This window comes from Pelodiscus sinensis, chromosome 1, assembly GCF_052426305.1.
Source record: "Pelodiscus sinensis isolate ZL-2025 chromosome 1, ASM5242630v1, whole genome shotgun sequence".
NCBI classification, from domain to species: domain Eukaryota; kingdom Metazoa; phylum Chordata; order Testudines; family Trionychidae; genus Pelodiscus; species Pelodiscus sinensis.
The window spans coordinates 328,243,611-328,269,826 of NC_143052.1; the positions used below are offsets into that span (position 1 = coordinate 328,243,611).

Genomic DNA, 26,216 nt, shown 5'->3' on the forward strand with positions numbered 1-26,216 from the left:
AAATCAGAGCATACCGGACATGTGCAATGTCCAGTATTCTCTGATTTTTCCAGGGACATGGGCTGCGCACCGGATGGAAGCCTGGTGTGGGCAGGGGGAGCGGCTGGAAGGCAGGGCCGTGATCGGTGCTGGGAGCCTGTGATTGCGCAGAAGCCTGGCGGGGGCAGAGGGAGTGGCTGGGACTCTCAGCCACTCCCTCTACCCCCGCCAGGTGCACAATCACAGGCTCCCAAGGCTGATTGTGGCCCCGCCTACCAGCCTGGGAGTCCCAGCTGAGAGGTGGGGTTGCAATCGCGGTTCTGGGCTCCCCAGAACAGAGGGGTTATTATCCCACGTTCCTTTTTTTTTTTGCTCCACCAAAAAATACCGTGTATCCGGTAAGCCTATCAGCACCTCTCCTGTATCTCCCTTGCCCTGCACAGCAAGCAGGAGGCTCCCAGGGAGGGACAGCTCCAAAGCAAAGGGCAAGAGTTGCATAGCAGTGGGAAGGGCGGCACCTGAAGCGCTGTGCTTGATAGCCTCTTGGCCAAACCCGTCCGAGGCTCCAAGATCTACTGATTGGTGACCACTGACCTAAAGTTTTCTCTCCTGAGGGCCGATGTCCCTGGCTATGGACGGGGCTGGCCTTACCATGAGGCAAACTGAGGCAGCTGCCTCAGGTGCCAGACTGGGGGAGTGGCGCCACTAGGACCCAGCATGTAGAAAACTGTGTCTGTCTGCTGGTGCAGCGAGGGAGCATGGGGGCTCATTTGAGCTCCCTGCCTCAGGTGCCAAAATGTTATGAGCCGGCCCTGCTACAGAATTTAAGTTCAGATTCCCTTTGGAGCACACGACCTAGACAATCTATAGCTTGGGAAATGGCTTCTCCCAAACCTTACTACCACTGTGCAATTCCCTCCACCCAGGAGGGAGGTGTAGTCGGGGCATTTTCTATGAAACTCCCACCTTCAACTGTGGAAAATCCCCTCTCCTAGGGCCTGCTCAGCAACGCCTGGCTTTGTTAATCAACTTTCTAGGTATGTTGCAAAACTGCTCTTGCATCTCATGCGTTGGGGCGGGGCAGCGGCTGAATGTCTTGGTAGGCTCTGAGCTGGGAGGCGCGTGTGTTCCCACAAGCTGAACTGGACCGTCGCCCTGCCCTGAGAGCAGCCCCCAGCGTGTACCGCGGCCGCGGTCTGCGCAAAGGTTACCCGCGGCCGCCTGCAGCTCCGAGCTCCTGCACTGAAGCGGGGGGAGCTGGGGAGGGGAGGCCGGGAAGGAGCGGGGAGGACAGGCTGGAGGCCGGGGCAGCGGGTCTAGCCTGTGTGCAGCAGAGGGCGCCCCGCGAGCCGCTGGAACCTCCAGTGCCGCTCGGCGCGGCCGGGTCCCAGCTGGTGTTGCCACGTCTCCTGGGCTGAGCTGGGGAGAGGTGCGGCCGCCGGAGCTCCACGTGCGCCGGGAGCCGGGCGGGGTGGGGGAAGCGGCTGGGGCCCGGCGCTGGGAAGTTGCAGGCGGCAGAGGCCGGACCCCTCGCGCCGAGGACAACTCCAAGTAAGGACCCACGGCAGGCGCCCGGCCAGCCACGGCTGCACGGGGCATGGGAGCGGGTGGAGGGGGGATGCGGACAAAGGGGCCGGCGAGGAAGGGAGCACGGGGGAGTTTGGGGTGCAGGGGAGGGAGCGGGGCTCGGAGAGGCACGGGGGGGATGCTGGGCTTTGGCAGGCACCGGGGAGTTCTCGGGGGGAGGGGAGACAAGTCGCTGTGCAGAGAGAGGGGCACATGGGGGGTGCCCAGGTCAGGGCTGGGTGCGAGCTGTAGGGAGCAGGTGCTTTGGCGCTCCTGGGGAGGGAGACTCCCGAGGTGGGGCTGCCAGACAGCTGCCGTTCTCATGCTTACACCCTTTGAAGATCAGTTTAGTTCATCCCCCAGCCGCGCTCCCGAAGTGGATTGAACTCCCGGCGTGGAGTCGGACAGGCCAACTTCCTGTGGACTTTGCCTCTGCTCCCTCCCGACAGCGGGGGCCTTGGATTTACAACCAAACTGAAACCAAAAGGAAACCGGTTCCAAAAGCCCAGCGCTGGGGGAACCTGTCTTCACCTTAGAGAGGGAACCTTGCAGCGGTTTACTGGTGCCTAGGACAGACCTGGAGACTCTGAGCGTGCCTACAAGTTAGGGAAGGACAGTTGTGGTTCGAAGGGCTAATTTTTTAATAAAACATCAGGACATGTAACGATCTTAGCAGAGAGCTAGTCTGGAGGGCGTTGGTAGTTGTAAAAGTAAATTTAGCTTGGCTGTAGGAAATCTGAGTAAGATGGGGAAGCCCTAAGTGACAGCCCAGAACTCTTGGCTAACATTTCAGTCCTGTCTGAATAGTGAAGAGTAGAGGCTGCTTTATTATTAATTAAGAGTAATTAGCTGAATCCTGTTAATTCTTTCAGTCTTGATATATCCAGTGGAAATATAGTTGAGATTGGTCCTGCTTTTAGCAGGGGTTTGGACTGCATGACTTTCTGAGGTCTTTTCTATGATTTATGACCAGGAGTCCAGGCTGGTAGCAATAATCATTAAAACAAAATTTCTGCAGACAGTATTTCACTAGAAAGCATTATTTTTGTTGCTTCTTGTTTCTGTGCTCACTGATTTTTTTGTTTTGTTGGTTAGGGTTTTTTTTAAGTACTGTCAGTAGTTTAAACCAGTATCAGTTATACATTTCTGTCCATTATTCTAAGGAAAATTACCGCATTTGTTGCTGGTTACAAATTTACTTAATCACAGACTTCCTGTAGATAATTTTCTGAAGATTGTCAATCCCTTTGAAAACAGTTCTGAGTACTTTGAACATTAATAGGAAATGATTAAAAGGAAATGCATTCATTTTTAAATTTTTGGATTTAAGTTCTCCAGTTCTCTTACAAAACAATTTTAATTGAACAATGATTGAGACTTGTATTGAAATGACATATCAAAAATCTTAGGAGAGCATTAAAGAGAGACCCAGTAAACTTCAGGATAATCCATTTTAAATTTAAATAATAGAGTTTTGTCTATTTTCCAGGCCTAGTGCATCAGTTTATAGTGGCAAGACAGGAATAGGATTCTGAGACAAGTTTAATGTATAGCTTTTTTAATTGTCCACTACCTACAAAAACTGGTCGTTTTTATAAACCAGCTCTTAATTTTTCAGATGTTTTATGGAAGAAAAAGAAAAAAATACATGTTTGTCAATGGAGATTTCCCCATATGTCGTCCCAATCCATCTGTGAAATCTCAAACTCCTTTCAGATGGATTACATTGTAACAGCAGTGCCTTAGCATGTTTCCTGGACTTTTTCTTATAAAATTCTCAAATACCAGAAGTGTATTGCCAATCATTGTATTGTTGGCTTCCGTTACAAATCTTGAGCTATTAAAAAAAGAAAAAGTTGAAATGTGCTCAGGTCCCTTGTTGAACTAGATCCTAACTGCACTGTAGCAGCTATTTTAGAGGCCTATTTACAGCACATATCCATCTGGCAGCATAGTTAAGAACAAAATGTGTTTCTGCAGTGTGATAGAACTTTGGAGTTTCAGGTGATATCTGCACTAGAGAACTGAATTACAGGTAACTGAATCAGTGATATTGCACCAGTGTAAGTACTAATGGTACACAGGGAGGTTTGAAGGGCTTCTGAGAGATTTAAAAGGGCCTTCTGCAAAAGGAAATTTGGGAACAGAGGGTAAATGTCCTTACTTCCCTGGGAAACTTGAGGAATTACCTGGAGAAATTCCATCAGTACTGCCCGTGTCCTAGGCATTTCCTCAACATGGAAGACATGGGGTTTACGGACAGCTTAGGAGGGAGGTTTTCGCGGTGAGTGCAAAATGGTTGCAGTGCGGTAGAAGAGGGGATTCTGCCGGTTGAAGTGGAGATGCAAGGACTAGGGATGTCAACATGTAATCGAGCACACGATTAACTGATAAGCCAGGGCTTATTCATTAGTCTTATTGACTATCTGCATTCCCTCACCCCTTTGTTGCCTCTGTATCAGAGGCAGCAAATGGGGGATGGAGCAGGAGGCATGAACACGGGCTCCACTGAGCTGCTGATCCCCTCTCCCCACCAGCACTGCCACCTCTGATAGGCAGTAACACGGAGGGTAAGGGGGGCAGGTGGGAGCCAGTATCCGCAGGAAGCTGTCTTTCAAGCCAGCTCCCCGCGTGTATCAGCTCATGCAACCAGCTTGCCCCTCCTCACCGTGCTGCTGCCTTTCTATCAGAGGCAGCAGCATAGGGAGTGTGTGTGGGGGGGGGAAAGGCAGGAGCCAATGCGTGTGAGGAACCAGCTTTTAAGACAGCTCTCCTCATGTACTGGCTCTGCAGAGCCGTCTGCTCCCCCTTTCCACCCCATGCTGCTGCTTCTATCAGAGGCAGCAACAAGGGGCGGCAGGCGGGAGCCAGTCTCCTTGGAGAGCTGGTTTGTAAACCAGCTCCCATCGTGAACTGGCTCCCACCTGCCACCCTGCACTGCTGCCTCTGCTACAGATGCAATAGCATAGGGTGGCAAGGGGCTCTCTGGGAATGGGGCTGGGAGCACACAGACTGCTGGCTCTACCCCTGGGGACTATCGACTAGTCATGTGACCAATAACATTTAGTGCGGGTTCATGACTATTCGGTCAATCGCTATCTAACACTGTCCAAACTGAACAGGTGAACAGCATCACTAGCAAGGACAAGGTTGAGGAGCTTTCCAGCTATGTCATGTGGTTGTTGTGCATTTACCACCAGTGTCTGAGTAGGTGTCTGTCTGTGTGCTTTATCTGAGGGTGATCTTTAGCAGGTGGAATTCTGGTTTGAGGCCTCGTCTATAAAAGGGTTGTTAACTATTGTGTGTTCATATAAATATGTAACTGCTTTAATTTTCAGCACTTACATGTGGGGAGGATGGGCAGGCAGGAGCCTGTGGTCCTGGGGAGCCGGCTCTTTATGAGCACCTGCCTGCTCCTCTTCCCCAGCTGCCTTTGATAAAGAGGCAGCAATATGGGAAGCAGGCAGCTCTGCGGGAGCTGACTCATGCAGAGAGCCGGCTTGAAAGCCTGCTTCCCACGTGTATTGGATCCTGCTTGCCCCTCTCCACCCTCTGTGCTGCTTCCTCTCTCTCAGAGGTAGCAGCATGGGGGGAAGGGGAGACGGCACCATGGGATCCGGTATTTGTGGGGAGCTGGCTTTTAGGACAGCTCCCCACCAAGTAGTGGCCCCCGCCTGCACTTCTGCCTCTGTGGGAGGCAGCAGGGGAAGGGAGGCTGGTGGTTCTGTGGGAACCAGCATGCATGGGGAGTCATGGGCACTGGCTCCTGCCTCCATCCTCCTCCCCCTTGCTGCCTTTGATACAGAGGCCACAAGGTGGGGATGGTGGTGTCTGTGTGCTCAGTAGGATTAATTAATAAGCCCAGGCTTATCGGTTAATCATTTAAGCAACAATATGCTAACATCCCTAGTCTCTGATCACAGACAGGTGGGAGTGAGTTGTTCTTGAGATCTGGCTACATAACTGCAGTACCATTGTGTCTCTTGGGGGCAATAGTGCTGTGTTGAGGTAGCCAGAGCAGCAGCAGGGGTGGAGATTACCCTGCAAGTCCTGGCTACCCTGCAGAGTAACTAGCTAGTTGGGCACCAGTTTGTGGTGTGACCACAGCAACAGGTGAGAGAGGTAGTGTAGCTGTTTCCCTACTTGTGGCCTATGTCAGTGTGCTGGCATAATATGCCTGGGAATATTTTTCACACACTAAATAAGAAGACAGTTGAATGTGATATGTGCAGATAAGAGCAGAGTACTAGTGAGGTACCATGATCTGTCAGCACATGGGATGATAGATATGATGTACTATAGATCCTGTGCCTATGGTACCTGATACTTACCTTATTGTAATAACATTGCTGTACAGATTAGACCTTCCTGGTCTGGAACTGTCAGGACCTGGCTGATCCCAAGTGACGTTCTGGATGTTTAGTCTCCTGCCTCTGCCCCTCTCTACTCCCTCCCCAGCTGGGCTGCCCGTCATGCTGCCACTGCCCCCCAACCTCAGGCTGCCATGGCCCGCCGGGGTTCTCCAGCCCAGCACTGGCCTCACACTGTCGTGGCTATCCAGATGTCCCTGATTCTATGCCGCTGTGGACAGCTGGGGCTCTCCAGCCCCTGGCTCCACGCTGCTGCAGATGGTCGGGCTTCTTTGGCCCCGCACTGTACAGGCAGCTAAGGTTCCCTGGCCCTGCACTGCCATGTGCTGCCAGGCTTCTCCAGCCCCCAACCCTGCGCTGCTGATGCTACTTGCTGCTGGGCTTCTCCAACTCCCAGGCAGATGCTGTTCTCCAGCTCCTGGCTCTGTGCTGCTTTAATCAGCCAAGTTTCCCTGGCTCTGCACTGTCACAGTCCGCTGCGCTTCTATGACCCTAGCTCCAGCACTGCTGCGGGGCTCCTCCAGCCCTGCTGCACTGACCCCCTGGCCAGACTGCTGGCCGTCCTGCCATTAGTCTCCCAGATCTCTGGTCCAGAAGCATCCATTGTCCTGCCAGACTATGGATGTTGCTGGATCAGTGAAAGCCGGATTTCAGAGTCTGCAACCTATAGTATCCAAATTGCAATTTGTGTTACGTTTAATCCCCTCCTTCTTGCCATCTCACTGCTGGTCAAATGACATTTCTTGACACCATATCAAGCACTGAGAGTGGGAATAGTGGCCACGGCTGCTGAAAGCAAGGGTGCTGCTAATAAGGGAGTCTGGTTTCCCACTCTAGGGAGGTACTGAGGAACTGAACTGGCTGGGCTCAGGAGGCACTTAGTATCTGCCACCTGTATTGTGGAGGTGTGCGTGTAGGAGGGAGAATGGGAACTGGCAGAACAAAGGGAGAGGTGGATGTTCTTGTTCTCAGAGGAGGCTGCGTCTGCCCTTCTACAGTAAAGGCTTTCCTCTAAGATCCTGGACGATTCTGCCAGGTCCAAGTCTGCAAAATCAGCCCTTCCTGGTACATTTGATAATAAAATGATACTTACCTGACAAAGGGCTCCTCATTTCCCGATTTCCCCTCTTGGAGTGATTTGGGCTCTTCTCTCCACTGCCATGGCTAGACTCCTGCTCCCACCACAGAGCTCCTGGCAATGTCTCTGGCATCTCCTCTTCTAGTTTGTGTGGTTCATGGAACCAGTGGTCTCCTTGTCCCTCAGCCTGCACTGCAAGATGGATCCAGTAGCATCTTGAGTTGCAAGGAAGAGTGAAGTTCAGGTGCCTCCAAGAGACTCCCTAGTTGTCCGGGCAAAGTTCTTGGGCTTGCGTAGGATCCCAAGTCGGAATCCTGGTGCCTGGCATTTATAGTGCTGTCTGCAGCAATCGGTGCAGGGGCAGGAGGGAGGCATTCCACTTGGCTCAAGTTGAACTTACTTTTCAAACGATTTGCTCTTTAAAGCATCTTACTCCTGCCTCCTCTTCTTACTCTCATGAGGTGAAGGTGGGAGTTCCATTGTAACATCAATAGAAATGGCAGGTGGTCAAATCCCTGGTAGGATCTCACAATGACACTGGGGACTGTCTCAGGTTTGACACATGCATTTGGAGGAGGGAATGAACTGTCCATTGCAGAAGTAACTGCATTGCCCTTTTGACTCCCTGCTGTGCCTGCACAGGCCTCCACCAGTACCACAGGGTTAGCTGTTCTCATGGTAGCGGCTCTGAAAATATAGATAGCCATGGGCTTTTCATTCATTTGTGGTGTTTTTTTCCAGCATGTGAGAGACCCCAGGACTCTCCTGAATGCATTGTTTGATGCTGCTGTTCTCTGGCCTGGCAGCTGTGTTGTCTTTTTGCCTGATAAAGTTCTGGATAAAGGTGTACAATTCTCTTGCTTTCTGCACATAGAGGCTGAGTCTAGACTGGCAAGTTTTTCCACAAAAGCAGCTGCGCAAGAACACGGACTTGAATTTGCACAAGAACACTGATGATCTAATGTAAGATTGTCAGTGTTCTTCCGCAAATACTATGCTGCTCCCGTTCTGGAAAAAGCCCTCTTGCGCAAATGTATTTGCGCAAGAGGGCCAGTGTAGACAGCTAAAAACTATTTTGCGCAAAAAAGCCCCAATGGCGATCGGGGCTTTCTTACGCAAAACCGCGTCTAGATTGTCACGGTCGCTTTTCCGCAAAAAGCATTTGCGGAAAAGAGCATCTAGATTAACGGAAAAACTTTTCCGTTAAAAGCATTTGCGGAAAATCATGCCAGTCTAGACTTTTCCATGCTGAAGAGCTAAGGCAGCAGGATGTCTCCTTGTGATGATCCATGAAGCTCACCGTAACTCTTTGTGCGTAACAGACATGCTAACTTGGAAGGGCTTGTCCATGGATATGAAAGTCTTGTCTAGGTTGGGGAAAGCTCTCCTGGTATAACTGCGTCAGTGTGTTTGCATAGTTACAAGCCCGTGTGTGGGCCCTCTACACCACTGCAAGCTCCTTTTTGTGCTGATGCAGAACGTCTACTTTATGGGTTTGTGTTGGCATAATTGCACCATTGTAACTGCACTGATATAAATGTCCCTAATCTCGATAAACCCTAAACCGACTTCTGAGAATGGGGGTGGGAGGAAGGAGGCTTAGTACATTGGTGCTGACAAACTGCAAATCAGCTGCTGTAGGGTTGCTTTATATTCAGTCACAGGAAGATGAATTCAGTTGTTCCTTGGGCTGTGGGTTTTTAGGCAGACCTGAGGCTTGAGGGGTTACAAATGTTGTGTGTACTATCTGTTGGTCTCCATATTTTTTCCTCCTGAGTTGTTTAGATCTTTTTTCCAATCCTGCTCCATTTTGTATCTTACTCTTTTGTGGCTCTGTGTGTGTGTGTTTTTTCTGTGTGACTTTTATTATCTCTTCTTTTCTACAAAGACCCTCTCCAAGACCCACTGTTACTAGTAAAAATTCCAGTCTGAATAAAGAATTGCATTGTATTGATTGGACTTCTGCCTATGATTTCAAGTGGATGTAGTAAATATGCTGTTAAACAGTTGCGTGTTAAGGACAGCATCTTGGGGCCAGCTGAGAAGTAGGGATGGCAACGTGTAGATGACTACACAATTAAGTGATACTTCTGGGCTTATCGGTTAATCTTGTTGACTACATACATTCCCCTCCTCCTTGCTGCCTCAGTATCAGAGGCAGCGGCGGGGGAGGAGGGAGTGAGGCTGGTGCCTATGAGGTGTTGGCTTAAAAGCCAGTTTCCCACAAGCACTGGATTTGCCTATCAGAGGCAGCAGCGCTTGACGAGCGGGGGGGGGGAGGGGGGCAGAGGAGGCTGCTGCAAAGTAGCCTCTGTCTGCGGTGACCTGGGCTCACCATGGATAGAGGCTGCTCCACAGCAGCAGACCCTGTTGGCAGAGGGTCTGATCTCCCCGCGGACAGAGGTTGTTCCGGCATCCCCGAAGCAGCCTCTGTCTGGGGAGAGCCTGGTCACTACAGACAGAGGCTACTTTGCAGCAGCCTCCTCTGCCCCTCCCCCCCCTCGTCTGGCACTGCTGCCTCTCATAGGCGAATCCAGTGCTTGTGGAGAAACTGGCTTCTGTATCACAGGCAGCAACACAGGGCAGCAGTTGGGACCTGGTCTGCGCGGGAAGCTGATTTTTAAACTATCCACCTGTGTGGTGGGTTAACTACTAGAGGTTCTCAGACTGAGTCTTGTGAGGTTTTTATATGAGAGAGATGAGCTGTCAGCTTCAACCTCCAAAATATGCTTAGTCTTCAGCATTTATTATGGCGTTAGATATAAAAATGTTTTTAATTTGTAAAAGGATGTCCCAGTCATAGGCTTGTGGTGTGAAAGGGGTCTCTAATACAGAAGTTTGAGAACCACGAACTAGTGTCAGGAGATCCCCACTTATTACTGCAGTGAGTGTCTATATTGATGGGCTACAGTGGGGTGGGGGACCTTTTTGGAGACGGGGGCCCTGACCCACAGAAAAATCGGTCTGGAGCCACACACAAGTGAGACACAAACCCTCTCCCTCCTCCTCCTCCTCCCCCACCCCAAAAACTTTAAAAAATCCCTCCAAACCCTCCCTCACTGACTGAGGAGGAGAAAGACACTCTCCATATTCCCCTCACACACTAGTGCCTAGGGGGGCCAGATTAGTAGATTTTGTGAGCTCCAGCCCTGTGGTGAGACCGTGGCAGGGCTGGAGCCGTGAACCTCAGGGGCCATATCCGAGCAAGCCAGTGGCCTGATGCAGCCCCCGGGGCTGTGGTTCCCCTCCACTGGGCTACAGCAACACTCCTTCAGCCCTGCATATGTGCACTCGTAGCATTTTAAGTATCAACATACCCTCTGTTTATTTCCAGCAGCCCAGCTGGGTGCTTGACAGGATCAGTGGTTGTGGTGTAGTTGTGTCTACACAGAAGCTTTACAAAAGAGAAGCTCTGAGATTCATTATCAAACTCCATAATGATTCTAATCCAAGCCAGCGTTTAAACTTGTGCCTAGTATATTTAGCCATTGTCCTAGCTAGCCTCTGATCCAATTCCCTTTCATGGTTTCTATTTTATCTTCTGTACAGCTTGCAGATCTTTCCCATTAGATTTTTTTCTAATGATCCTTTCCTCTGTACACTAATTGTTGTGTGTGTTTTCTTCCCCTTTAACTTTTCCTCACGTGTTCTTTATTTGTCACTCTTCTGTTATTTTTAGTTACATCCCTTGGTTTTACTCCTATTTTTCCTTTTAAATTTTGTTTTTGCTTGCTCATTCTTTGCTTTCATTGCCTTATATGTTACTCATTTCAACTTTTATCCTCAAAGGAGCTGGTTTCACTCTTGGAGACCAGCCTTCTCGTATTGATTGCCAGCTGCTTTTATTGAAACTAATTTGCATTCTCCACTCTCATTGTGCTAGACAGAGCACTAGTGATTTTGAGCAAAGCTCTTTCCCCAAAGGCTTTGCTTAGAATTGTCTCTGCATTGCACAAAAGGATTGGAGAATAAAGAGAAGCATCAGTTGTAAAAGCTGCTTCTGCTTAAACCAATGTGCTTGTGTCTTTGTCGCAAGGAAAGTAAGAATGTGGCAGCCTTTGCCCAGGGCACAAATGACTCCTTCAGATGGAAGAGTGCTGTTGCCCAGGGTAATGAGTTATATTGTGCACCCTTTTACAGTGTATATGCCACAGAATCAAAGCAGTTTAAGTCTATTTCTTGCCTCAACCCTGTTGTTTATAAGCACTTACCTAGCTGTGATTTTTGCCCACGAGCAGCACTGAAAGATTGGATTAGAGAGCAAATATACCCAGGTTAAACAGCCATGATTGAATTTCAGAAAACTTGGAAAAAACCTTGAACTAATATTACTTTTAAAAATGTTATACTTACTTTCAATACTCCAGGAAATCTTTATTTATTTTTACTTTTTCCATGAGCCTTCTCGTGATGGGGACATATGCGTGCCTTCAACCTGTCTTCATTTTGGGGTTCCTGCTATCCTGTGTGTGTGTGTGTGATCGTGATCATGCCTCAGATGTGCTGGGCCCTTCGGTTTGGAATTCAGCTCTACCGCCTCCTAATTGTAGCAAAGTCCTTTCCCTGTATTAATAAGTTATCCCCAGTCACTTTTCCCTTTTGTCAGTTTGTTTTTGTTTGATACTTTTGAGGGTGCTTTTATGTAGCGATGTTAAAATATGTTTATTTTTGTAAACGTGTAACTGCTGAAATTTTCTTCGGGGGGAGACAGTGCTCATGGGAAGCGAGCACCAGCTCCCATCTGCACACCCCCCTCCCGCTGCTGCCTGTGATACAGTGTACCAGCGTGGAGGCAGGTGGCTCTGCTGGAGCGAGTATGCACAGGGAGTCAGCTTGAAAGCTGGCTTTCCCCCTGTACTAGCTCCCATCTGCCCCTTTCCCCTCCCGCACAGCAACACGGGGAAGGGGGCAGGCAGCTCCATGAGAGCTGGTGTAGCAGGGGAGGAGGGTACATGTAACTCTGTGGGTTATCGGTAACTGATTAACCAAGTCCTATCAGTTAACCATGTATGCACGTTAACATCCCTACATTTATGAATATCATACAGTGCCCTAAGAGCCAGGACTTACTAGACACAAAACTATTATTAAAACTAGATGTCTTTCGATTTTGTACTTCATTTCCTAGCATGGCACATTTATATACAGGCAGTCCCTGAGTTACGCGGATCCGACTAACATCGGATCCGCAGTTACGAACGGGGCCCTCCCTCTCCCTGGTCTCCAGCAGACCAGGGAGAGGAAGCAAAGTGGCGGAACACGCGGGCAGCCCAGACGCATCTGGGCTGTCCGCTGCCCGCGTGCTCCCCGGCTTTACTCTGCTTTGCTCCCCGTCCCCCTGGTCTGCAGACTGCTGAAACTGACGCGTCTGAGCCGTCCGCTGCCCCCATGCTCTGCGGCTTTGCTCCCCGTCCCCCTGGTCTTCCTGTAGTCAGCTGCTGGTCAGTTTCAGCAGCGGCTGACTTGGGGATGCCTGGGGCAGAGCAGCTGGGGTGCTGCCGGGTTGGTCCAGTAGCGCCAAGGAGCGGTGCTGCGGGACCAACCGGCAGCGCCCCACCTGCTCTACCACAGGCTCCGGGCTTTGCTCCACGTCTCCCTGGTCTGCTGGGGGGGGGGGCATTAGCTGCGTCCCCCCCCAGCAGACCAGGGAGATGCTGAGCAATGCGGCGGAAGACCCGGGCCCGGACCCGCGGCGCTTCCAGATCAGCGCCGCGGGTCCGGCCCGGGTCCTCCGCCGCTTTGCTCCCCATCTCCCTGGTCTGCTGGTTCCTCCAGCAGACCAGGGAGACGGGGAGCAGCTTTTCTTGCCCCAGAGGAGGTGGGCGGCGGGACCAGGCGTCCCGCCGCTCCAGTCCTCCGGGGCGAGAAAATCCCCATTCGTAACTGTGGATCCCACGTATGTCGGATCCGCGTAACTCGGGGACTGCCTGTATAGCACTTTTTCATTCTATCAGGTCTTAATGTGCTTTACAAATATTGCCTTAATCCTACAGTCATTTACACACAAAGTAGTTCCATTTTAGTTCATGTATAATGTGGTTACCTGCTTGTTTGCAGGATCAGGGTCTATAGAAAAATTGGAAACAATTAATTACCACCACAGTTCAGTGATCTCTGTAGTAAAAGCAGCAGCAATATGACAGTTTAGGACAGAAACCTAAGGATACCATATTCACTTTGAAACTGGTTGGGGAATTCAGATTGGCAGAATGTAGTTACCTGTATTGAATTGTACACAATTCAACAGATAGTTCCTTTATATTCAGTTTGCTTCTCTTGTTTGACTTAGAGCAAAGTCCATTTCTGTTAGTCAAATTGTGATCTTACAGTTCAGTGTTTGTAACCTCACCTTTTGCTGCTGTCTGGTTTTGTTGGATATAGTGTTATCTTTAATACCTTAAGGTCAAATTCAGCCCCAGGGAGCACAGCATGTGGCTCCTGTTGAGTTTGGTGTACCCACATGAGGTGATCCAAGGACACAGTTCATCGTTTCATGTGCATGCATACACAAAGTGTGATTGAGCTGTAACCACAGTGTGAACCATGTTAAGTTTCCTAATTTTTGTGTTGAATATCTGTCATAACACATTATTAATTTTTTGCGTTTAGGAAACTGCCAGTTTAAGTCAGACTAGACTGCATTTTTTTTACCTTCCATTGGTGCAAGGAAGTCCTAAGATCTGCTAGAACTGAGGCTCAAGAGCAAAATATTTCCTGTTTTATTCCAGTTGGTTTATAGGAGACCCTCGCAGTTTGTGGAATTGCTGATTGCGATTTTGCGATTCTCTCTCATCCCCCGCCACCATTGCACCCATCCCCCACACTGGGGATGCAGCCTCAGGGGGAGGGGGATCTGGCAGCAGTGGTCAGGACTTCCCCACCCACACTCCCAGCTGTTCCTGGCCCCTGCGGCCTGAAGCCGTGGTGAGCTCATTGCGGAGGCTGGGAGCCGCTGTGCCTATTATTTGCAGATCCGCCATTCGTGGTGGTGCCAGGAATGAATCCATCGCAAATGGTGAGTGTTTACTGTACTGCATTTGATAGCAGCTTCTCTGTTTTCTCCTACTCAGTGTTGACAAGGCTTCTGTGATTTTAGGAATAGCTGCACTTCAGCAATTCGTGTAGCTGCACTCTTGCTAACCCACTCGAAGAAGACATGCAGGGATTGGTAGTGATTGACTTAGAACGGGGGTCGACAACCTTTTCAAACCAAAGAACCAAACTACATCAACATTCAGAACAAGTGGTCAATAAAGAGCCGTATAAGAATGCAGGAGTCAGGGCAAGGTTTTGGATGTGTGAGTGGCTCAGGAAGAGAGTTGGGGGTGCAGGAGTTGCGGCAGCAGGTGGAAGGCTTAGGGCAAGGAGTTGGATGTGTGGGTGGGCTCAGAGCAGGGGGTGAGGACTGCAGGAGTCAGGACAGAACTTGGGAGGCTGGGGCAGGGGAGGTTCAGGAGATAGAGCAGTGGCTGGGGGCTCATGGCAGAGAGTGGGGGTGCAGGAGGCTGGGAGGTGGGGGGTGCAAGGTAGGGGGTTGGGTATGTGGTGGGGCTGAGTGCAGAGGGGGTGTAGGAATCGGCAGGGGGCTGGAGGATCTGAGGGAGCTTACCAGGGCTTTCCGCCTGGTGCAAATGGTGTTGCTCTGGGGGGAGAGGCACGGTTTCTGCAGCGTCTGCCGCCGGAGTTGGAGCGTCGGCTGTGTTGCGGCTGCTCCTAGGGCTGCACTGTGGCCCTGGCGCCAGGAACCGCTGCCCCATGGCTCCAGCTCCAGCACATGGGGCAGCAGCATGCCACATGGCTCCACCGAGCTACATGTGGCTACTGGAGCTGGAGCCCGGGCTGTGGTACAGCTGCCCTTGGGGCATGCACCCTAGGCAACTCCCAGCGGCTCCCAAAACAGCCATATTTGGTTCTCTTGCAAGCCAAGTGCCGACCCCTTACTTAGAAGGGGAAATGGCACTTCCAAAAACCGTTTGAGAAAATCCACTCCTACCCACTGCTCAGCATGTTCAGATCTGTAGGGGCTGGTGGATACACACTCTGAGTAATGGAACAAGTATGCAAGAATGAAAAGGGGGTTCTAATTGGAGATGAAAATAACAGTGATCAAGAGAGAAGTGAGACAAGGTTGTATGTCACCACCTTTGGTCAAGGTTTGAGTGGTGAAATTAATGAAAGAAACAAGCGGTATTCAGATGAATGGAAAATCAATAAATAACATTTTCTGTGCAGATGGCCTTTTGCTTGTTGGCTGATAGAGAAAGGCGGTCTGATGAAGTTAATGGAGACTAGGGGGCAGTGCCCACTGCTCACTGCACTCGTCACTCTCCGTGTCTTGGGGAGTAGGCAAGCCTGGCTCTCCCCATGGAGGCTGGGGGCCATACCAGCCCCAGCCTCTCGGGCCCCCCAATCCCTTCTGCAACCTCTTCCCAGGCTCTTGGGACCCCCAGCCACAACCAGACCTGGCCTCCCCTTTACCCTCCCCTTCCCGGCCTTTAGGCCCCCCCCATGTTCCCCTACCTCTTCTCTCCCACTCCACCCCTCTCCGCCAGCTCTGGCCTCTTCCCCGGACCCCCCACCTTCCTGCATGGCCTCTCCCTGGTCTGTCGGCCCCCCTTCTCACCCCATTTCCTGGTTGCAGCCAGCCCTGGCACCCTCCCCATCCGCCTCCCCTGCCTCTCGGCCTTCCTGTTCCCTCCGGCTGCCAGAGGAGGGCCGGGGCTGAGCCAGGGGGTGGCAGCAGCAGCTCTTTACAACGCTGGGACCCCCCCACACTCTGGACCCTGGCAGGGAGCCACCGTCACTAGCTGCTTAGGCCAGGCCCACTGAGGCTGCTGCATGCCTGGAGCTCCAGTGTAGAAACCCTCTCCCCTCCCCACAGCAGCACCTGCGCTTCTCTGCAAGCTTCCTCCAGTGCGGAGCCTGGGGGTCTTCTCCTCTCCCCGTTCCCCCGCAGGAAGCTGGTGCTGGCGCACTAGTCTTGTGGGGGGGATGGGGGAGGGGGAGCTCCAGGCACAGGGCAGCCCCAGCACTCCTGGCCTGAGCAGCTGGAGGTGGCAGTTCCCCATTGGGTCCCAGAGCATTGGAGTGCCCAGTGCAGCGAGGAGGTGCTGCTGCCGCCCCCTAGCCCTCCTTCAGGGGAGCTTGGGGCCAGCAGGAAGCCCAAGGCGCCCCGCGAGGGAGCGGAAGGAGAACCCTGAGCCAGGGCTGCCTCTACCCCTTCTGGGGACTCTGTTGAGTCTGGGGGGTGGGGTAATGTTGAGTGATGTGATGAGGTCGCTCTGTCATTCCTCAGGAAACACTTTCTTTAATATAGAGAGAGATTATATGTGAGTGTGGCAAAGAACATGGTCTAGAGGTGAATGTGGATAAGGTAACAAGTATGCAAGGAGACTGGGAATAGTTAACTGGTTAAAACTTTTAAGTTTAACCAATTAAACAGGGTGTGCAGGGGGCCCTCTGGGCTGGAGTGGCCCTCTGCCTGCCACAGCTAGCTGCAGGGGCTGCTCCAACCTGGCTGTTTCTGGCCCGAAGTGGGGCTGCCACCTCCCAGCCTGTGGGGCCAGAATTGGCAGCCAGCGGGAGAATGGAGGGTGCTACTTATTGCCCACTCCCATCCTTCAAACCTACAGGGGTTGTGAGCCAGCAGCCTTCTGCCTGCAGTGCCACACTCCTACATGACCATTAACTGTTACCCAATAAGCATCACCTGCTAAGGATGATGTTTATTGGGTAACCAGTTACCCATTCACATCCCTTCCTGGGAAAACATACAAGATTCCAGAGAACAACACAGACCTATAGTAAGTGAGAAAATATTACTCAGGAAGCTTCATTGCAGAAGATAGAAGACCCATCTGTTAGCACCAGAAGAGAAAGAGCAAAAGAGACATTCTCTAAGAATAAATACGTGAGGAGAAGGGACAGAAATCTAAAGGCTAATTTTCCAGCCTTTTTAAAACTCACATTTGGTCCCTGTTAAATTACATCTGTGAAACATGGATGTTCCAACAATTGATTATAAAGAAATTACAATTCTGAAAATAGCCTGGATAGAGCAATTAACCAGACCTGATGACTGGAACACCACAAATGCTCATCATAAATCCTATGAAAGGAAATATTTGATTTGTAAAGCACATTTTAAGTGGTTCAGTAGGTGATGCAGGTTTATGGGCACTGAAAGGGAAAGTTAATGGCAGAAGACCACAAGGCAGAAGGAGATGATCTTGCACAAAAAGATTAGCAGATTATATGCAGTTGAGCTACCATAGTTTGCAAACCTCCAGAAATGAAGAGGGTATACAAGAGAATAGTGGTAGAGATGTAGCCGTGTTAGTCTGGGGTAGCTGAAGCAAAATGCAGGACAATGTAGCACTTTAAAGACTAACAAGATGGTTTATTAGATGATGAGCTTTCGTGGGCCAGACCCACTTCCTCAGATCAAATAATGGAAGAAAACAGTCACAACCATATATACCAAAGGATACAATTTAAAAAAAATGAACACACATGAAAAGGACAAATCACATTACAGAACAGAAGGGGGATGTGGGGGGGGGGGGGGAAGGAAGGTGAATGCCAGTGAGTTAGTGATATTAGAGGTGGGGAAGGGGAAATGTCTGTGAGTTAATAGTATTAGAGGTGATAATTGGGGAAGCTATCTTTGTAATGTGTAAGATAGTTGGGGTCTTTATTAAGTCCGGTGCGGAGGGTGTCGAATTTTAGCATGAATGCCAGTTCAGAGGATTCCCTTTCAAGTGCAGATTTGAATGTCTTCTGAAGTAGGATGCAGGTTAGCAGGTCATTAAGACTGTGTCCTTTCTGGTTGAAATGACAAGAAACTGTTGTCTCTTTGTGATCTTGTCTGATATCTGTTTTGTGGGCATTAATCCTTTGGCGAAGTGTCTGAGATGTTTGTCCAATGTACATAGCAGACGGACACTTTCGGCACATGATAGCATAGATTATATTTCTGGATGCGCAGGAATATGTGTTCTTGATCTTATAACTCACTTGGTTAGGTCCAATAATGGTATCAGCAGAATGAATATGTGGACAAAGCTGGCAACGGGGTTTGTTGCAAGGGAAGGTACCAGGGTTGGTATTAGTGTGGTATGTCCTGTGGTGGTTGGTAAGAATCATCTTGAGGTTAGGTGGTTGTCTATAGGAGACTATGGGTCTGTCTCCCAGAGCCTCTTGGAGTATGGTATCCTGTTCCAATATAGGCTGTAGTTTATTGATAATGTGTTGGACAGGTTTAAGTTGGGGGTTGTAGGTGATGACAAGTGGTGTTCTATTGTTGGTTTTCTTGGGTCTGTCTTGAAGTAGATGGTTTCTAGGTATTCGTCTGGCTCTTTCAATTTGCTTTTTTATTTCTCTGGGTGGGTAGTTGAGGTTTATAAATGCTTGGTAGAGATCCTGAAGCTTCTGGTCTCTGTCAGTGGGATTAGAGCAGATGCGGTTGTATCGAAGGGCTTGGCTATAGACGATGGATCGTGTGGTGTGTTCTGGATGGGAGCTGGAAGCATGTAGGTAACTGTATGAGTCGGTGGGTTTTCTACATTGTTGCAGGATCACAGCCAGTGTTCCTGCTAAGCTGTGCACTAGCACAGTTTCACAGGTGATTAATCAGCCCTGCCCAGCAAGTCAGCTTCTGGCACTGAGCCTGCAGTCTCTGATTGGTTGGGACTGATTAATCACTTGTGAAGCTTGTGCTGTGTAGACAAAACTCTAGCTGGATTCCAGCATTGTGAGGGAGACTCTCAAACAGTGATAAGGGAGAGAGAAACATTTAACAAAATAGAAAATGGTGACTGTAAAATCAAAAAATGTGCCATAAAGCTGGTGTGGGGTAGGTCTGTTGCTTGAAATGACTTTTAACTCAGTTTTAAATGAACTAGATTTTGAGCTAGTCCACTTGCAAGTGTTCTTTACCTTCACAATTTGTCTTGTGTATTTAGTTTTTTCAAGTACAGGTTGGACCTCTCTAGTCCAGCACCCGAATGAGGGAATTTACTGGACCAGGGGAAGTCCCCTGCTATCGGCCCTCCACCCTTCTTCCCCTCCTGCTGCATTCCCGACTTCGCTACTGGGGCTGCTGCAGTCCCAGTCCCACTTCCAGTGCCACCGGCCTCCGAGTCACCAGCTCTCTTGCCACTGGGGCTGTCAGCCAGGACTCCCTGGCCCAGGAACATTTGTGGTCCTGTTGGACCACAAATGTTGCCTGACGTGGGAGTCCTGGTTTTTGGAGGTCCAACCTGTATTTGATTCTAATAAACTCTTGCAGGATGTTTTTTAAAATGTCACTGTTATCAGTCTGATGTTTACTTACCAACGTTTTGCTGCAGAGCTTGCCACTCAGACATTGCAATGCTTTGTTGGTCAGAGAGCCAGATAGAGAAGCTTGTGTGTTATCACTGTCCAAGCTGAGTGCAATGAAAAAATTAAATGTCACAGTGGGGGAAAATAAAACTCTACTTTTAAAATCCTTCTCCTGTTAGTAATCAAGTGTATTGTTACTACTAATAGAAATGAGGACCTGGTTATTTTTCAGGGGCTTTAATCTTCCTATTCTTATAGGAAGCGATTTCAAAGGCACGATGCAATAGCTAGTTGTCCAACAAACTATGGGTAGCTTGGTATCTAGTAGCTCTTTTGTACCTCTGAAAATCTCTCCCTCAGAGAGAAGTAAAAGGATGAGTGTATTTAACTCTTGGATTGAATATCAAGGTCAGTATGGTCTGCAGTCATTAGCTACCAAGGCCCTTTTCCCCAGTCTTTACAGTGGACAGTTGAAAGAGCCTAGAGCTCTTGAGGCTTTTCTGCTAGATGCATTTTCACTAACTTAAGTAGCATTCTGGGTTGCCTGAAGAATGCAAAATCAGGCCCTGGTGGTTATGCACCTTGGCCTGCATGTAATAATACTTAGTATTTAAATGATCTGAAGAATTCATTTTAAAGTGTGTGTGTGAATGTGCAGAGGGAAGCCCCATCTTCTCTTTACTATCTGTTCCCCCTTTGTTTTGCCCCAGTGCTTTCAGGGCTGTTTGAGGCTGCGGTGGTGTTTTTGTTTTTCTGTTATGGTCCTGTTATCAGTGCCTGAGTTCTGAGAAGGGCTTCACTGGAACAAAGTTGGCTTCTTTCCATACTTTTGCTGAAAGAGCTAATGGTCTGTTTCGAATCTAGTATCATTTAAATAGGAGCTTAGAGTTGTTGTTTTTTTAATGCCTGATGTAGCCAGTGTGCAGCAAAGGAGACTCCATTCAAAGACTCCCTGTGCAGAACCGTAGCTGTAACACTTTGAAAGTGAAAACGTTTGAAGTAAGACAGGTATGCAGGCAGTTCAGGCTCTGACAAACCTACAAGCACTGGTGAGCAGCATAGGAGGAATCGAGGCGAAAAGCTCGATTGTAATTAGCCTGTGGAATTAATGTTGCCATTTTCAGCCCCTCTCTCCTCTTTTTGTTTAAGAGTAGCACTATGTGGAGCATTAAACATTTTCCACATGATTTAGCTTTTTGCAACCCTGACAGGATTCAGGAGCTAAACAGCCACAGAAGGCCAACACTAAACTTGAGCTCTCTGACACGTCAGTTTTCCCAGCTGTACAATGGAGATGATGCTGCTGACCTTCCTTGCAAAGCACTTGGAGATTTACTGATGACAAGCACTATATAATAGGTTGGTAGTATTGAACATTTCAAAATACAGTTTAGAGAAACAGTCAACAAAAAATATTCTGTCAAACCAGGAATGGTTAAAAACATTTCCATATCAACCTTTAAACTTTTAGTTTTAATAATAATGCATGAGTTCCACATAGTGCTTTTGCTGGACAATATGTACTCGTTGAACACGTGGCAGAAACTTGGTTGTATGTCCTGATTTTGTTACTGTCTTGTGTGTCAGAAACCACTTTATTTATGCAGTACATGGGGTAGTTAGTTACATGTGAATATTGCTATTCACTAAATGCACAAAATGTAACAAGGATGTACAGGCAGTCCCCGGGTTACGTACAAGATAGGGACTGTAGGTTTGTTCTTAAGTTGAATCTGTATGTAAGTCGGAACTGGCATCCAGATTCAGCCGCTGCTGAAACTGACCAGCGGCTGACTACAGGAAGCCGGAGGCAGAGTTGCTCTGCCCCGGGCTTCCTGGAATCAGCCTCTGATCAGTTTCAACAGGCTGAATCTGGACGCCAGTTCCGACTTACATACAGATTCAACTTAAGAACCCCAGGCATCCCCAAGTCAGCTGCTGCCGAAACTGATCAGCGGCTGATTCCAGGAAGCCCGAGCAGAGCAACTCTGCCTCTGGCTTCCTGTAGTCAGCGCTGGTCAGTTTCAGCAGCGGCTGACTTGGGGATGCCTGGGGCAGAGCAGCTGGGGTGCTGCTGGGTTGCTCCAGTAGCGCCGCTCCTCGGCGCTACTGGACCAATCCACCAGCACCCCAGCTGCTCTGCCCCAGGTGTCCTGATTCAGCCGCTGCTGAAAGTGACCAGCAGCAGCTGAATCAGGATGCCTGGGGCAGAGCAGCTGGGGTGCTGCCGGGTTGGTCCAGTAGCGCCCAGAGCGGCGCTGCGGGACCAACTGGCAGCGCCCCAGCTGCTCTACAACAGGCGTCCGGATAAAAGCCTGGACTGCTGGGTGGGGGCGTACTAGCTGCGCCCCCCTCCCCCCAGCAGACCAGGGAGACGCGGGCGGGGGTCCGAGACACACCGCGGTCCCGCCGCCCGGGTCCTCCGCGGCTTTGCTCCGCGTCTCCCTGGTCTGCTGGTTTCCAGCAGACCAGGGAGACGGGGAGCAAAGCTGCAGAGCACGCCGGCAGCGGGACAGCCGTGGCGCATCTGGGCTGTCCGCTGCCCGCGTGCTCCCCGGCTTTGCTCCCCATCTCCCTGGTCTGGTGATGCCACCCCAGACCCCTCATAAGCCCCCCCTTACGATAGTCCAGCTCTGCCCCATGCGTCCCTGATTCAGCTGCTGCTGGTGAGTTTCAGCAGCAGCTGAATCGGGGATGCCTGCAATAGAGCAGCTCGGGTGCTGCTGGGTTGGTCCTGCAGCACCGAGGAGCGGCGCTACGGCACCAACCCAGCAGCACTCCAGCTGCTCTTGGGGACACCTGGGGCAGAGCAGCTGGGGTGCTGCCGGGTTGGTCCCGCAGTGCCGAGGAGCGGTGCTACGAGACCAACCCGGCAGCACCCCAGCTGCTCTGCCCCAGGCATCTGGATTCAGCCTGCTGGTGAAACTGACGCTGCTGGTCAGTTTCAGCAGTGGCTGAATCCCCACGCCTGGGGCAAAGCAGCTGGGGTGCTGCGGGGTTGGTCCTGTAGCACCGCCCCTCGGCACTGCGGGACCAACCCGGCAGCACCCCAGCTGCTCTGCCCCAGGGGTCCCCAAGTCAGCCGCTGCTGAAACAGATCAGCGGCTGATTCCAGGAAGCCCTGGGCAGAGCAGCTCTGCCCCGGGCTTCCTGGAATTAGCCGCTGATCTGTTTCAGCAGCGGCTGAATCGGGGACCCCTGGGGCAGAGCAGGTGGGGTCCTGCTGGGTTGGTCCCGCAGCGCCGTCCTTTGGCGCTGCGGGACCAACCCGGCAGCACTCCAGCTGCTCTGCCCCAGGTGTCCCCAAGAACAGCTGGGGTGCTGCCGGGTTGGTCCCACAGCCCCGAGGGGCAGTGCTACGAGACCAACCCGGCAGCACCCCAGCTGCTCTGCTCCCGGCTTCCCCGATTCAGCTGCTGGTCAGTTTCAGCAGCAGCTGAATGGGGGAAGCCTGTCTGGCTGCCCCAGCACTTCCGGGTTCCTGATGGTGCCGGACCATCAGGAGTCCCGGAGCATTGGATGCCGGACTAATGGAGTTTTACTGTATATCTTTTTTGAGATGAGGCGACAACATCTCTATGCAGCATTCAAGATGTGGGAGTACCAGTACTGTGATTTGTATAGAGGCAATAAGATATTTTTTGTCTTATTCTCTGTTCCTTTTTTAATGACTCCTAACATTCTATTTGCTTTTTTCACTGCCACTGCACACGGAGTGGATGTTTTCAGAGAACTATCCACAATGACTCTCAAGTAGTTGTAGCCAAATTAGTCCCCATCATATTGTATATATGTCAGCCAGTGGCCTGGGCTCTCAAGGATTCTCTCTCCCAAGGATGTCAGAGGGTGGGGGGTGGGGGGGGGGGTGTCTGTCTGGCTACAATGTATAGTTGGGATTATTTTTTCCAGTGTGCATTACTTCACATTTATCAACATTACATTTCATTTGCCATTTTGTTGCCCAATCACTTAGCTTGGTGAGATCTTTTTGAAGCTTTTCAAAGTCTGCTTTGGTCTTAACTATCTTGAGCAGTTTGGTATCATCTGCAAATTTTGTCACTTCACTGTTTACCCCTTTCTCTAGATTATTTATAAATAAGTTGAATAAGATTGGTCCCAGGACAGACCCTTGGGGGACTCCACTAGTTACCTCTCTCCACTCGGAAAACTTGCCATTTATTCCTGCCCTTTGTTTCCTGTCTTTTAACCAGTTATCAATCCACAAAAGGACCTTCTCCCTTATCCCATGACAATATACTTTACTTAAGAGCCTTTGGTGAGGGACCTTGTCAAAGGCTTTCTGGAAATCTAAGTGTACTATATCCACTGGATCCCCCTTGTCCACGTGTTTGTTGACCTCCTCAGAGAACTCTATCAGATTAGTTAGACTTGATTTCCCTTTACAGAAGCCATGTTGACTTTCCCCCAACAAATTATATTCATCCATTTGTCTGACAATTTTATTCTTTACTTTAGTTTCAAAACAGACTAGTCAACTAATCGCTTCCTCCCCACTTTGCTGCCTCTATCAGAAAGAGGCAGCAAGGGGGAGTGAGGAGGAAGGGGTACTTCAAAGCAACAGACTCGGGGTTCCATGTGGTGCTGCCGCTTTGAAATGCCATGTGCAGCTTGGGACAGCTGGAGTGTCCCTAGGCTGCATGCGGCGTTTCAAAGCGGCAGCCCTGCATGGAGCCCTGGGTCAGCAAAATGCATTGACTTTTCAATTAGTCAATTACTCGCAATTTAACATCCCTATTTCCAACCCCTCCATAAGAATTGGAGGACTTGTTGAACTGAAGGGCCTGCCTGCTTGCTGGATCAAAAAGAAGTTCTGTCCTCCTCCCCTCTCCCTTTAATTTAAACTTAGGCTGTTTATCCAAAAGTCCTTCCTTTGTTGGTCTCTGGAGGATCCAGTATTAGCATATGCAAGTTGGCCCTCTCTGTGGGGGTTACAGCCTGACTGAAACCACCTGACTTAGAAACCACCCACTGTTTTCGGTTCCTGGAGGAGCTGTGATAGCCCTTCCCCATGGGGTAGAGCAGAGTCCTACATAAACTATTCATTTAATGCATTGAATCCCAAAGATACTGCCAGGAGGTGCAGTGTCTGTCGCATCTCCCCCCTTAGAGTGGTTATATACAGTTCTGGGTCCCAGGGATGCATACACCTAATGTAGTATGGTATATCAAGAATATTGCAGGAGAATGCTATATCTATTACAATATATAATCCCTAAATTATTTAAATTGTCATAAAAAAAATCCTCTACAGGGCAGGTGCATGTTTCCTGTGGAATTGTGCTCCAGAGCTGAGAAGAAGAGGGGCCTCTCTAGATACTACCCCATGAAACTTCTGACTCTTGCAAAAAAGAGGTTTGGATTCTTTGTGCAGCTGTGATGATTCAGTTTTCAGTGCTTTAGCATTTAGAAAGCACATAGAGAATATCAGGGAGTGGCAGTCTTGTTTTGTGGCTTGGGCACTGACCTGGGATTCAGGAGAACTGCATTGTATTCCTGGCTATACCACAGACTTGCTTTGTGATGTTGGGCAGGACACCTCGCCACTTTGTGCATTTGTTTTCCCTGCTCTCTTTGTCTTGTCTGTTGAGATGGTAAGTTCTTGGGGCCAGAACTGTGTCTCATTGTGTGTTTGTACGGCACCTGGCATGCTGGGGCTCTGGTTTCATTCTAGGTGCTGCTGTAGTGTAGGTATAACTGCTTCGTTAAAATTAAGGATGTCAAGGACGAGTCGACTATTTGATAAGCATTTGTATTTGCTTATCGGATAGTCTGTTGACTAGACGACTAATCAATTCCCCCCTCCCCCCCCGCTGCCTCTATCAGATAGAGGCAGCAAAGAGGGGGAAGGGGTACTTCAAAGCGGCAGCGCTGCACAGCTGAGCTGGGTATCAGCTGTGTGGCACTGCCACTTTGAAAGCCCAAGGTGGTGTTTCAAAGGGGCAGCCATGGCTCAGCTGTGCAGTGCTACCCCTTTAAAATGCCGAAGTGCCATGGAACCCAGGATCAGCTGGGGACTCTCCAGCTAACCCTGGGTTCCACGCAGCACTTCCTCAGAACTTCCCCGGCAGTTCTGGGGAAATGCCCCTCCGAGCCTGGGATCAGCTGGGGAGTCCTTAGCTGACCCTGGGCTTCAAGGCGCTGCCCCTTTGAAACGCGGAGGCAGTGTTTCAAACTGGCAGCCATCACACTGCTCAGCTGTGCGGCACTGCCCCTTTAAAACGCTGCCTCCATGTTTCATAAGGGTACCCGTGGAGCCTGGGGTCAGCAGGGGACTCCCCAGCTGATTCTGGGCTCCCCGCAGCATTTCCCCAGAATTCGGGGTCAGCTTGGGAATCCCCAGCTGACACCAGGCTATACGTGGCATGCAGTGCAGCATGGAGCTCAGAGGCAGCGGGGGACCCGGGCTCCATGGCTTTGAAATGCACAAGGGCCCCCTACATTTCAAAGTAGGCACCCACGTGCAGCCCCAAGTCAGTGGGACTTCCTGTTGGTCCCAGGCTGTAGGCGGGAGTTCCGCATTCCTCCTTTGAAATGTATAAGGAGGAATGCAGAAGTGCCTATCGACTAGTCGAGTAGTTGATGGAAATTCCATTGACTACTTGACTAGTCAGTGAACTGCAATTTAACATCCCTAGTTAAAATAATACTAAGGTTGCAAAGTCAAGCACTCAAATTAAACTTCCCTGTATGGTCTTATTTCAGGCCCCTTGGGTGTGTCTATTATGATAGTCTTTAACTGCATAACCACGCACTATTCGTGGTCCTCCACCACCTCAACTGAAGTTTCTCAGTGAAATGGTTCTAAGTTTTTGTGGTGTTCTTTTTTTAAGCAGGGGCAAAACAACATATTTTCCCCATTCTCATTCTTGCAAATCATT

General features: G+C 50.1%; 1 protein-coding gene across 1 annotated transcript in view; it reads left to right on the forward strand.

The window, feature by feature from the left end:
• The first annotated feature begins 1,081 nt into the window (after positions 1-1,081).
• SMCO4 (single-pass membrane protein with coiled-coil domains 4) overlaps positions 1,082-26,216 on the forward strand; it is a 63,310-nt gene continuing 38,175 nt past the window's right edge. The window contains exon 1 of the mRNA XM_089775757.1: positions 1,082-1,530. The gene's annotated coding sequence lies outside the window, so the exon portion shown is untranslated. The remainder of the gene's footprint in view (positions 1,531-26,216) is intronic.